A 12,423-nucleotide genomic window follows, 5' to 3' on the forward strand; every position below is an offset into this window, starting at 1 on the left:
AAATGTCCAATTGATTGTTCACTTAACTCAACAAACCAAGTTGTTTAGAAACATTGTTAGCATAGCACATCTCCCAGCCTGCATTAGGTTCAAATATCCCAAAAAGTCTTCTTTTTACTAAGATGGGGAAAGTTATGATGGAGCTTTGCTAGTGTTTCTTGTTAAATATGTGTCACAGATGAATCACACAAGGTCTACAGTGATTAAGCATTGTTGCACATGCTGATAACAGACTTGAACCAAAGTGGTGGACCAACGATCAACGTTGCCATCCCAAGAGCCACGCCACTGGCGAGCTTAAAAAGCTTCTACGTTGTAAAGAACATTTCAATAAGTGGGTTTTACCACAAACTTTTTCCTTCCAATTTTGCATTTATGAGGGATTCTATCTGTTTCTGCTTTATCATCTGGCAGGCCATTGGGCAAGAGGATTGCTCAGAACTTCCAAAAATCATCAAAGCTACAACAAAACCAACAGAAACTTATTTACGATAAAAAAGATTTGATCCAGATTTTCAGGACAACCCCTTCCTACCCCCAGTGTCATCGCTAAAGTTTCATCCCCACCACTTAAGACATTTAATGTGGGCATTTTTCTCTGAACTGAGGCACACCCACCGAGACTCTGGCCTGTGCTCTATCTCCACTGTTGAACTGCACTTTCTATCATGGAGTCTCTGATTAGCATATCCTGCTGGCTCTTAATTATTACAGCCTGTATGTGATGTTTAATTTATGACATCAGCTCTCCAAAGAATAGAAAAAATAATAACAAGAGTGTGGGACAGAGAACAGCAGGACCAATGTGAGCCAAGAGCAGCGGCTGCATGCCACATGTGAGACCAAGGTAGTGTATTTGACTGGTTGGTTGCCTGAAGAGTTGAGTGTACAGTCAGCCCAGGGGCAAGGAGCAATCCAAGCTGTTTCTCAGCTGCTGACAGAGTCATTGGGGTCACTCAGTTACATACAAATGATGCGAAACACTTACCTCCACACTTAAACTTACCTCTAATACACAGCTCAAGTCTTTTATAAACAACCAACAGTCAGTAGATATGAAGGGCATGTAACTGAAAAGGGCTAATCTATTTTTTCATCATTTAATTAACATAACAAACATAAAATGGACACATTTTCATATTTTCATCTTTAGTCTCATCTGAACACATGTATACATAGAGATCCTTCACCTTTAGCTAAATTGTTCATATTGGTATATTAACGGCCGCATAAGTATATTTGGCGACCCATTTTAGCATTTTGTAAAGAAACACAGAAAAAGATGCTAGCCTATCTATTACATTATAAGACGCAGACACGGCTGATATTTTACAGGGATTTATCGCTTGCACAAGTTCACTATGGATAAATACTTCAACTAATAATAATAATAATTAGAAGAAGAAGAAGAAGAAGAAGAAGAAGAAGAAGAAGAAGAAGATTAATAACATGCCTAATAATAATATTAAGAAGAAGAAACAATAAGCATTTGGTCCAGTCAGCAATGGCCGGCCTGGTCCTGAAATGGAATGACGGACCTGATTAGAGGTCACTCAAATTGGGTCATTCAGTCAAAATTAGTGGTAGGAATAACAAAGTAACACACAAATGTACCTATGGGTTTTTAAATAACTACAACAGAGGATGGCAGTAACAGCAGATAAACAACATAGACAGCACACAGACTCTACAACATACTCAGATGGAAAGCTGTTGTTTTTACTGTAGGCTATGTGTAAATTTGTTTTAAATGTGTGCTCTTTTAAAACAGTGAATGCATGTGTTCGTGAATGGGGATATGTGGTAATGTGGGCTGGTGTGGCTACAGTGCCAGGGCTGAATTTTTGTCCCAGTCCGCAACCTGCATACAACTGTAGTATTTTGCACCAGATAACGTTAGCAACTGCTCGGTGTTAGCCGGCCAGCTAACGTTAGCTAACGTGGGCCAACTAAAGCAGAATATCACTAAATGTTCACATGCATTACAGTAATGTTAGTATACCAGTCCAATAGGATGAAAGCCAATTCTGGGTTAGTTTTGTCGGTTTCAAAACAAAGCAGAGGTCTCTCTCTCTGTTTTTTGGTATTAGTGTACTGCTTTTAATTAGTTCTGGTATTGTCGCTGGAGTAGGCAAGAGACTTGGGAGCATGCACGCAGAGAACCCGACCCGATTCCTTAAGAAGCAGAATAGTGGCTGTTTGTAGCAACAGAGAAAAGAGGCGTGTGGTTCATTTCTACGTGAGGTTACAGACAGTTGACAAATAGGCATTAAAAAAGTGATTTATTGATAAGTGATTTTATTGAAAAACTATATATAGCCCCTTTAACATACAAAATCAGCAGCTGATTTGAGTTTTTTCCTCATTTTTCTCTTCACTTTGAATATAAAGTGTTTCTTCAGAAAAACAGTTTACAGCGCCTTTGTGCAGCAGAAAGCACAACATTTTGTGGATATGCATGCACATCAAATCTTGGTGAAAATAACTTTAACCAAGTCAAAGTAAACAAACAAAAACATTGTTAAACATAAAACTGAAGTTGCAGAGACTTAAAACTTGTTTAATGAATCACATTCCACTTTGTGGGGTCTGCTTTTGTTGCTCATAGATTTTAGAGTTAGCTGCCACCATTTGGACAGCATCCATTTTTGTTGAAGTGAATCTCAAAGTACTGAATGCACTGCAAGGGACAGTTTTGGAAAAATTTTCAGCTTGCAACTACTTCACCACAAAATGATGACAAAAAATAATAGGTTTCAAGTCCCTGCGTTAAGTTTAATAGTGTAGTATAATAGATAGAAATCAATTGCTGCAGGGGACACACACACACACACACACACACACACACACACACACACGTAGAACAAATTGTGTGGTGATATGGAGTTCTATGATTTTAAAGTCAGTATGTGTCTATTGTATACGGCAAATACACCTAGAATTAAGAGATTTAGAATTTAGAGATGAGGTAACATTTTATCCTACTGATTTTATTCTGCTAATGTTAATGATAAGTTTTATGCACTGAAAATGTTCTACCCCCTGGGATTACAACTCTAGACTCAAGGGAGCGTTATTCTTCCAAAGCACAAGCATGTAGGCCATGGGACCCCTGCCAATGGGATATTTGCACTCAAGTGATAACTGGCAGCTGGTGAGTTCATGACAATGTGTCAAGTGTGTAGTGTGTATGTGTGGAGATGTGTTTTTTGTTCATTAACGTGTGTGAAATTGTGACAGAATGTGTGCGCTTGCGCGTATCCATGCTTTTATGGTCTAATCTGATGTATTACTCTCTTGCGAGCAGCTGCTGAACACTTTCACATGTGCACAAGTATTATGCACTCATGATAATATTTATATGAGTTCAGCTCCAACAAAAGGCCAGTGGAAACTCTCTGTGTCCTAAGCACACATATCATCATCATCATCAAAACAAACAGCAAAAGAAGGGGGTGTAGTGTCAGTTTATTATTGTCTGTGTTGGTGCCTTTATACTCCAACAATGCATAAGCAGCCGTCAAAACTCTGTCTGCATGGATACAGAAAAGAACTGTTTTAGCTAAATTCCTTAACTACAAAGTAAATATTTTGAAATACTTTAAATGATGCGTAATTATATAGTAAGAAGCTTCCACTTTAAAGAAAATAATCTGAAATTGTGCTTGGTTGTGATTGACAGGAGGCGGGTCCTAACGTAACCACACACAACAGCAGTGATTGAAAAATTTATTTTGGAGAGGAAGCAGAAGACAAACACTTTTTTCGGTCGACTGATATAATATGCCAGTGTAATAGGTTAGCCTTCATTCACAAACAAAGACAAAGTCCAAAATTTAGAGGAAATAAACAATAAATGCTGTACAATGTTGCAGACTATTAAAACCTTTTTAATGTTTTATTGTGGCTGAAATGTTTTTTCTGTAAATTTTAGTTTGACTTGGCAGAGCCAGCAGCCACATCTCCAACCACAGTACTGCCTACATCATGGTTGAGTCTACGTGGTCGAAATGCAGACTGACTAGATTCAACGATGACGTGATGGTTGGGGTGACAGGGCACAGTACACTAGCACCATTCTGGGGTTTTAAAAGGTTTAAAGACTATGGTGTTAGCAAAAACGTGAACATGTTTTATTCATTAAGACAGTCAGTGTAGCCAAGTTGTTCTTCATTTAACAAAAAGCACAAATCACTGTGGAATTGTACTTCTCACAGAGCGTAGATCCTGAAACTGCATGTGTTGCCCACACAATGGCTGGTGGCTTGTTTGAGAGGCAACAGGCCCCATAAAAGATGACCCTGACCCTAAGCTGTTTCCTTTGAATGCAGCAACGATTTTTGCATCCTGTAAGCAGAGAATGTGGAAGGCTTGTGAACTAATAATATATTGGGATGCCATGTTATGTAATGCCTCACAAGTTGCAAGCAGTACTTTGTAATCAACACATTTATAGGGAGCCACTGGAGAGAGGCCCTGGTTACATGTTGTTACATGTCTGCTGTATCACCCAGTGATGTAAAAATACATTAAAACATGCTGACATTGCTTTAAAGTCACTTTGTTTACTATTGTTACCGTAGAACTCTGAAGAAATCTGATCAAATCCTGTGCAGCTTTGGATCTAAAATGTTTGTTTTTTAATTTTTTTTAATTTTTGCATAATGGAGGAGAAATAATAAAAATTATTTAAATTCTAAAATAGACTTGGTTTTGTTTGGGAAGTTGTGCATCATCGACATTAGTTAAAGAGTAACAAGACAAAGATTCTACAGCCACGTTATGCAATGCTGAACGCAATAAGCTGGTGTAATGGTGGTCGTCATCTTACGTTAGGTTAGGCTTTGCAGGTATTTGGTCAAAAACTACAGTATTGGACAAAATTAAATTCTGACAGTGATAATGAAAAATCTTAAGAGAACCAAAGCCAAAGCCAAAAATGATATTCTGCACCAAGACATTTCACTTTAAACCAAAAATTCCAACTGCATGCTGTTGCTAGAGGAAAAGTCTGAGATTCATCAAAATAATTAGAATTAAACCTTTGGAGATAAAGGTCTGTACAAAATTGAATGCCAATCCATCCAAAAGTTGTTGAGATGTTTGGGTCTGGACTGACCGACATTTCCATCCCTAGAGCCATGCTGCTAGCATGTCTAAAAATACAATGCGACTCTGGGTAATATAATCACGCAGGAAGATGTTTGATGGAAAAAGGAAGGAAACTCAAGTGGACCTAAGAGAAAATAACAAGGTCTGATAGAGCTGTCATTCATCATGCTGATAGCAAGTCAAAGGTTACTTTCATTTGGGGTGTTTTAGTGCAGTTCTGAGCTCTAGTGCAAGATTAAAGGAGGTCACAGATTGTAAAAAGACTTTAGATGAGCTCACAAGGTCTTAATACTTTTTTCAGTGGAATAGAATGGAAAATGGTCTGAAGAATGAGTATAATAGAAACTGGTCTACATTTTTCACATTCTCCAGGGTTGACTTCTCTAACAGAAATATGTGTATTTCCACAAGATCTCAGTTTCATAAACAGCTTGGAGTCTAAATTCACAATCAAGTACTCTACTGGGTGAATACCTATTTTAATTATTTTTCATCACCTTTGAATGTGGCAACATTTCACAAAAAGTATCCTGACATCTAAAGTAGATAGTGCTACAGAATCTCAGCTTAGCAAACTCACCCACTCACTCTTTGTCAACCACTTATCCTGCGTACAGGGTCGCAGAGGGGCTGGAGCCAATCCCGGCTGGCATTGGGCGAAAGGCGGGGTACACCCTGGATAGGTCGCCAGCCCATCGCAGGACTCAGTAAACCTTTTGAGTCAATTGTGGAGTTGAGCTACTTAAAAAAGGATTTATTCTTAAATCAGCCCATCACTGTTCTGCTTTTACAAATGTGTTTTTTCATTTATTTACATAAATATCATACTATTGCACCTGGATCAAACCTCAGTGGACGTAGAATAGTAACTTGTTTGCGCATTATCACTCTTCAGACCTTTGCAATTATGTGACGAGTTGTCTTCACCACTGAGAGAAGAACATAACGAATGGGTCTTGTTAAAACACATGGGTAAGAACTGGCATCCATAATTATAGTCACCACTACAAACAGCCGACAGGGTGGAGCTGGGCTCACAGGGGTGGGGAAGGAGACATGGTTAGTTAATTCTTTAGACGACAGGCGACAACTTTGGCACTTTTATTCTTGATGCTTTGGTTGAGAGATTAATTTAAGGGAGTTTTAGGTCTCTTCACTGGAGAGGGGAACTGGGTCCGAACCCAAATCTGGACAATATGTGATTCAGCAGTTTAAGGAAAAAAGCTTAGCCTTCAAAAAGTTGTACAATGTATCTTTTATACTGATGTTTGTAATTTGGGAAAACCTTTGCAATTATATGTGAGATATTCCTCTTTACATTGTTATAACATTGTGTAATTAAGTCAACTAAGGAATAACGTTCTACATAGCAGTACATTCATGATGGCAGACACCCTCAGCTAATTAACATCTACATCAAAGCAAGTGTAATGACTCAAAGTGTAATTTGTGTAGGCCTAAGTGTTCCCCTCAACCTTCAGAGGAAAACATGTATAAGCTTGCTCTTTTTTCTCATCGTTTCTTCTTGAATGTTTTGGCAACTCTATTACTTCAATGGTTTATCCTTATGAACTCCATGTGCCAGTGCTCAAGGCTTTATTTGTGTAGTTAAACAGGTTTAGATTTTTACTTTTGCTGCTAAATTAAGAAACTTTAGGAAAACATGGTGGAGCCCAACAAAGTACTACATCACTTAACATTGTATAGTCACATCTTTGACATAACTCTGAGGAAAACTGAAAAATGAAATTGCAAAAAAATGTCCCCAGTTAAATTTCATTGTGGCTTTGCAAGTTACATTTGACACCTGTACATCTATGAATATATATTTGAAATAAAAATAAAAATTAACTCTCTCATTTGAGAGTGGTGAAAATTATAGAACACACTTATTGTAGGAAATATGTTATTATGTTAAGTGTGTATGTTACATTTTATTCATACATGTATTTTATAAAAACATATAATATACACAATCTAAAATTTCATGACCCTTTTTTACTAAGAACATCAATGTGCCAAAGGTTTTATGAAAATTATCCATAATTTTATAAGAAGAATATATGTAATAGCTCCACCTTAACAATGAAAAATAACTGGCTGATGAAAACATCAGTGAGTCCTCAGAAGCTAACACTTTCGAAGAGTGTAAGCAGATGTTCTGCATTTCTTGAATAGCACAAGTTGGATCAAGCTCAGTATTGTTAAACAGGAAGAAGGTTGCAGCCCTACTGAACTCAAGGCTTGTGGAGAACACAACAGTTTGCCACATGGGTTTACAGTATAAACTTAACTCCTTGTTGCTCTCACCAAATCATGTTGGAACCTTTTGAGAAAAAGAGCAACATTTCACTGTCAGTACAAACGATAATGCTCTCTTAGGTAAAATTATGCAGGACATATAGTACAAGGCAGTACATGCATGGTTGTCTTATTTTGTTTAGTTAATACTCACTGATTGATTCATGTTTGGCATTAATATTTTTTTGGCCTGCTTCTTTGTACAAGATGGAATCTGTTCTTGCAAATCTTTTCCAATACAACATGTTGAAGAAAAGATGAGCTGCAGCTGGGAGCATGAGCAGACAGGTGATAGTGACTCATTAAACACCAGGGTGTTTTTCTTCTCTGATGACAGACCTTTAATTTTTTTGCTGTCATCCAAGTATACATATACAGGAAGTACTCTTAAGATTTTTTTTTCTTTCTAGACTTAACAGTCATGTCTCTTAATGCTCCAAAATGTCTTCACAGTGGGTGTAGGGATGTTTGCAGTGATAAAATCTGGCACGCTATGGAGTCACACATTGTGGAATGGAAAATATGGTGTCCTGCCATGGTGCGGCATGCCAAATAGGCTTTAACAATGCAAAACAACACCAGTGTGCATCTGACGGAGAAGGGATTCATTTTCTGTCGAAAGGCTCTACTGCTTTCTTCAAGATTACAAAAACTACTTAAACACTATTTTCACAAAAGCTTGTTCTGCAAAGTCTTAACAATCTAATAAAGCAATGCAACACCACAGATTAAAATAACATGTGCAATTTGACCCAGAGACATTGCACATTTGTGTTTCAGATGGCTGTCTAAATTAATTACCCTTGATTGCGATTTTCTTTTTCTTTTTCTTCTTTCTTTTCATTTCTCTGATTCACTTGCCTCCGTTGTATCCAGGACTTGCTTCTGTGCCAGAAACACAACAAACTCACACTGTGGAATTGTATTTTCAAATACTCCTTTTGTTACTCCCAGATTCTTGATCTACAGCACAACATCCTATATTGCGTAAAAATCTAATCTGTGTTTGGAGCTTCCAGGAGCTGCTCAGTGCCAGGATCCACGATTTATCTGATCTTTGGTGTGCTGAATTTCCTCCTTCTGGCTCCTTAGCAATCTATCATTAAAGTGAAACCACAGAATCAACTCCATTCTGTTATTCATCTCCATCACAAAACTGGAGAATGATGTTTTGATGTAGTGTCTGTGAAAAATGATTGGGTGTCTGGGAAATGACTGAAAAGATCTAAAAGGCAGACTTAAATATGTGTAATTCAGCTTGTACATAGTTTACAAGTTCTTGACAAATGAAATGCCTTGGTTTACAGGGAACATGAGGAGGAAGAAGACGTGCAGATGCAAGCTCCAGTCTGTGTAGACTCTTCCTTAAAGTTTTGACTATAAAGATGTCTTTCTAAAATCCTCCATGTATTTTAAGATGCTATACTGTCAGATTAAAACCTTGTGTATTTATAAATACACATCTTTAAATGCAGACAAAACACGATTTTTTTCGAGTAAAAATCTTGCTTGTGACAAGTATTCAAAGAATGTGTACCATATGATTGTGTCTTCAATGGTAGCTGTTCTGGAATCGGTTGCACAAACCTTTTGATCTATTTGTACGTAAAGTCCGTCCTCAGGCTACGCCAATAAAAAGTAAGGAATGTCTTAGCTTGCAGTGACTTAAGAAATGTGCAAATTGGTTGATAGAAAACATTTGTAGCTCCATAATATCAAAAGAAATGAATCTTAAAGTAGCATCACAAGCCATAGCATAATAACAGCTTTAGGAAGCCAAACAATATATCAAATGTAACTACCAATCCTTTGTAATTAGGTATAAATTTGTTTTATTTATGTCTGCATCCATGGGAAAATATATCTGTTTCAGAGTTAGTAGTTTTTGGCACAGTTTAGAGAGAATTATCTGAGAATGCTGATCAAGTAGTAATTATGCTCTACACTTTTGAACTACATTTCCCATAATTTGGGCGCTTTGGGGGCTGAAACAGGAACTACAATGTTGCCATGGAGCCAGAAACCTAGCTGTGGGCTGTTTGTTTACATTTAGGCAAATTGGAACCATTAAAAGTATGCCGAATTAGCTATTAGCAGTTCATGTTTGCAGTGTACCCATGTGTATACAGATAAATATCACTGAATTACTTTGATACTGAAGAAAACTTAAAAACACAATAATTCTGAGGCAAGTTCTGGAGTAATAAGGAGCGTCTTATTTGTGTGGTTTCTCAATGGATATATGGACGTTTATTCAAGATGGAGGTATGATATCTTCGGAAAGTAACTTATGTTGAATCTAAACATGTGTGTATTATGTCTGTGTGTTCAGATTTGACTGAGTTATGACCCCGAGAAAGAGTACAAGTAATTAGCGGCTATCTGGCGCTAAGTGTTTTGAACTTCCTTAATTCCAGGAACTGTCACACTCACTGCTGCTGATCACGTTGGTGGTAACCATAGACTGTATGGTGGTAACATAACGCTGTTGTTAGAACCGGAATGTACCTGTCCCATTCACCCCATGGACAAACGTTATCTTCATAATACTTACCTGCCGGTTGTCTGCATAATTTCTAAACAGCGTTTTAAGCAAGTGTTAGATCGATGTGTCACCCATATTCCATTCATTTTTTTACTCTTAAGTCTAAGTGGGTGATGTATTATAGCAAGCTAAGATTAGCTTTGTCAATTGGTAAAGTTAGCTATTCAGTGGTCTCCCATGGCAGTTAATGGGTGTAAATATTTATCAACCACTAATATATAACAACAATTTTATCTGGTGCAGCTGGTTTTAATTTAGTGATGTGTCCATCGGTACTCAGTAACACATTTATGTTTTAACAAGGCTAAGTTTAAACCTGCAAACAGCTGGTGCGACCTGCTCCTGGTGTGTGTATACTGACATAACTGTCAAGAGTCTCATCATCTGTAGGTGTTGCTTTAACAGTGGAGGACAGTGGATTGAATTAGGTTCTCTCTGGCTTTCAGATACAGCCTGAAACCCGGTGAAAGTGGATGTGGAAAATAGGACAAGAAGAGGGGACTGAAGAAATGGCTTGGAACAGAAAAACTTAAACTAAATCACTCTATCTATCTATGTATACTTCTCAGTTTCAGACTGTATATATATATATATATATACACACACGCACACACCATATTCTTTGCATCACAGGGATTTATTTTGTGAAAGATTAGTCTCTCTGGAAGTCTTCAAATCACACATAACTGTTTATGGACCAGTTTCAGATAAATTACCATGTTTTTGGTTAAGTTTAAGGGAGCAAGTGTAAAATGTGTACAGGAGTAGTTTGAGAGCTTTCAGATTAGTGTGGAGTAGGTGTAAAGTCACCCTAAATACAGGGCTCAGGCCATAATTTGAACCATATATCTGACCACATAACCATTACATGGCTAAGTGGTTAGTTTAGAAAGGTTAGTGTATCCTTGATGTAAATATATTTTCCTCTTTAAAAGACAAGCTATTCATGTGATACTATTTAATCAAAAATTTAACGCCTTTAATCCCAGGCTAAATAATAATAATAATAGGCTAAATATAAGGTAATAGGGATTACCTGAGTTTAAACTGCTGTGAAGGCAAAAGGTTGATATTCTTTGACATGGCTATACAGCACAAATAGTACAGTAATACAGTCTGTACACTGCTGACATCTGAAAGGGGATTCCAGGTGCGTACTTTTCCTTTTGAGTGTCACATAAGGTGTTACTTTCAGATGCGAATTTGGACCACTCATGTTAAAGATAGTCTACAGTTGGTCTTATTTTTTAACTTTATATCTTCCAAAGATTTTGAACAATGTTACTAACTAAACAGCAGGATATTAAAGCTGCTCCACTTGACAATAATTTATGTTAATCGTGTTTTATGTTGCAGACTGGACAGTTACTGTCCAGAGCATTGTCCATATCCAGTCTGTTTTAGAGATGATCTAATTTAACATTGACCCCTGCACATCCACATTCAAGCTCAATGTGACATGGTGTCAGATGGAAACAACCAACCTGCTGTTTCTTTTAAGCCCCTTATTGTGCTTAAAACCAGCTTTTACTGGGCAGTTAATGGAAGTCTGCCCCCCACTGGAGCAGCAAGACGACAGCTTATAAAAGACAGCTGACATTTGCGGCCGTTCTTGAGACAACTGCTGCACGAGCTTGTGTTTGAGAGTCATTGTGGCTCCTAAAAAGTTTTTTTGTGTCTTAATTTTCAATGTAGTACAGTAGCAATAGGTTTTTTGTGATTAGGTCACGTGAGCTATTTTTTTCAGTGACATCTCACATTATACAGTCTCCAGAAGTGTTTTGCTTTAAATGTTGGTGATAAGCTGTTAAAATCTCCCTTTAAATTTTGTGTTATATTTCAAGAGACTAAGTACAGTGTTTCTAGCCCATACTGGATGAAATTGCTGTTACAGTTTTTTGGACTCCCCCTGTACAAAAAAAGATATGTGTGCAAAAGGGAGAAAATCACTTGGTACTTAAACATATGTGACTGCTTCTATATACTGTAAATATTATTATATCTAAATATTAGATAACATTATATAACAGATAACATTATATTATATGTGGACTATAGAGCAGCAGCTATTAGGTTAATCCAGCTATGGCTGGATTAACAGATATCAACCAGCTATGGCTGGATTAACCTGTTAGCAAAAACTTGCTGGTGGGCCCCTATTGACCCCTGCACCTGCCGCCCTCTGTGCATTGTGTACCCTGTCACCTCCAAGTTCCCATCAAGTACAGCTTTGTAATAGCTTGACATAAAAAAAAATATTAACTCAAGGTCCACTTAACAGTTCTAGATTTTTCCGGACCTTTAAACATTGGATGGAGTGAGTCAACTCCACAGAGTTTGAGCAATTTTCTGTGTCAGCTGATTTGTGGTAATTTGATTAAACATTATTTAGGAATATGCACCATAGTCCCATATTGGGCAAAATATAAATCATGATAAATCAAAAATAATTAAGGTTAACATTC

This window comes from Micropterus dolomieu, linkage group LG13 (genome assembly GCF_021292245.1).
Source record: "Micropterus dolomieu isolate WLL.071019.BEF.003 ecotype Adirondacks linkage group LG13, ASM2129224v1, whole genome shotgun sequence".
Lineage (NCBI taxonomy): Eukaryota > Metazoa > Chordata > Actinopteri > Centrarchiformes > Centrarchidae > Micropterus > Micropterus dolomieu.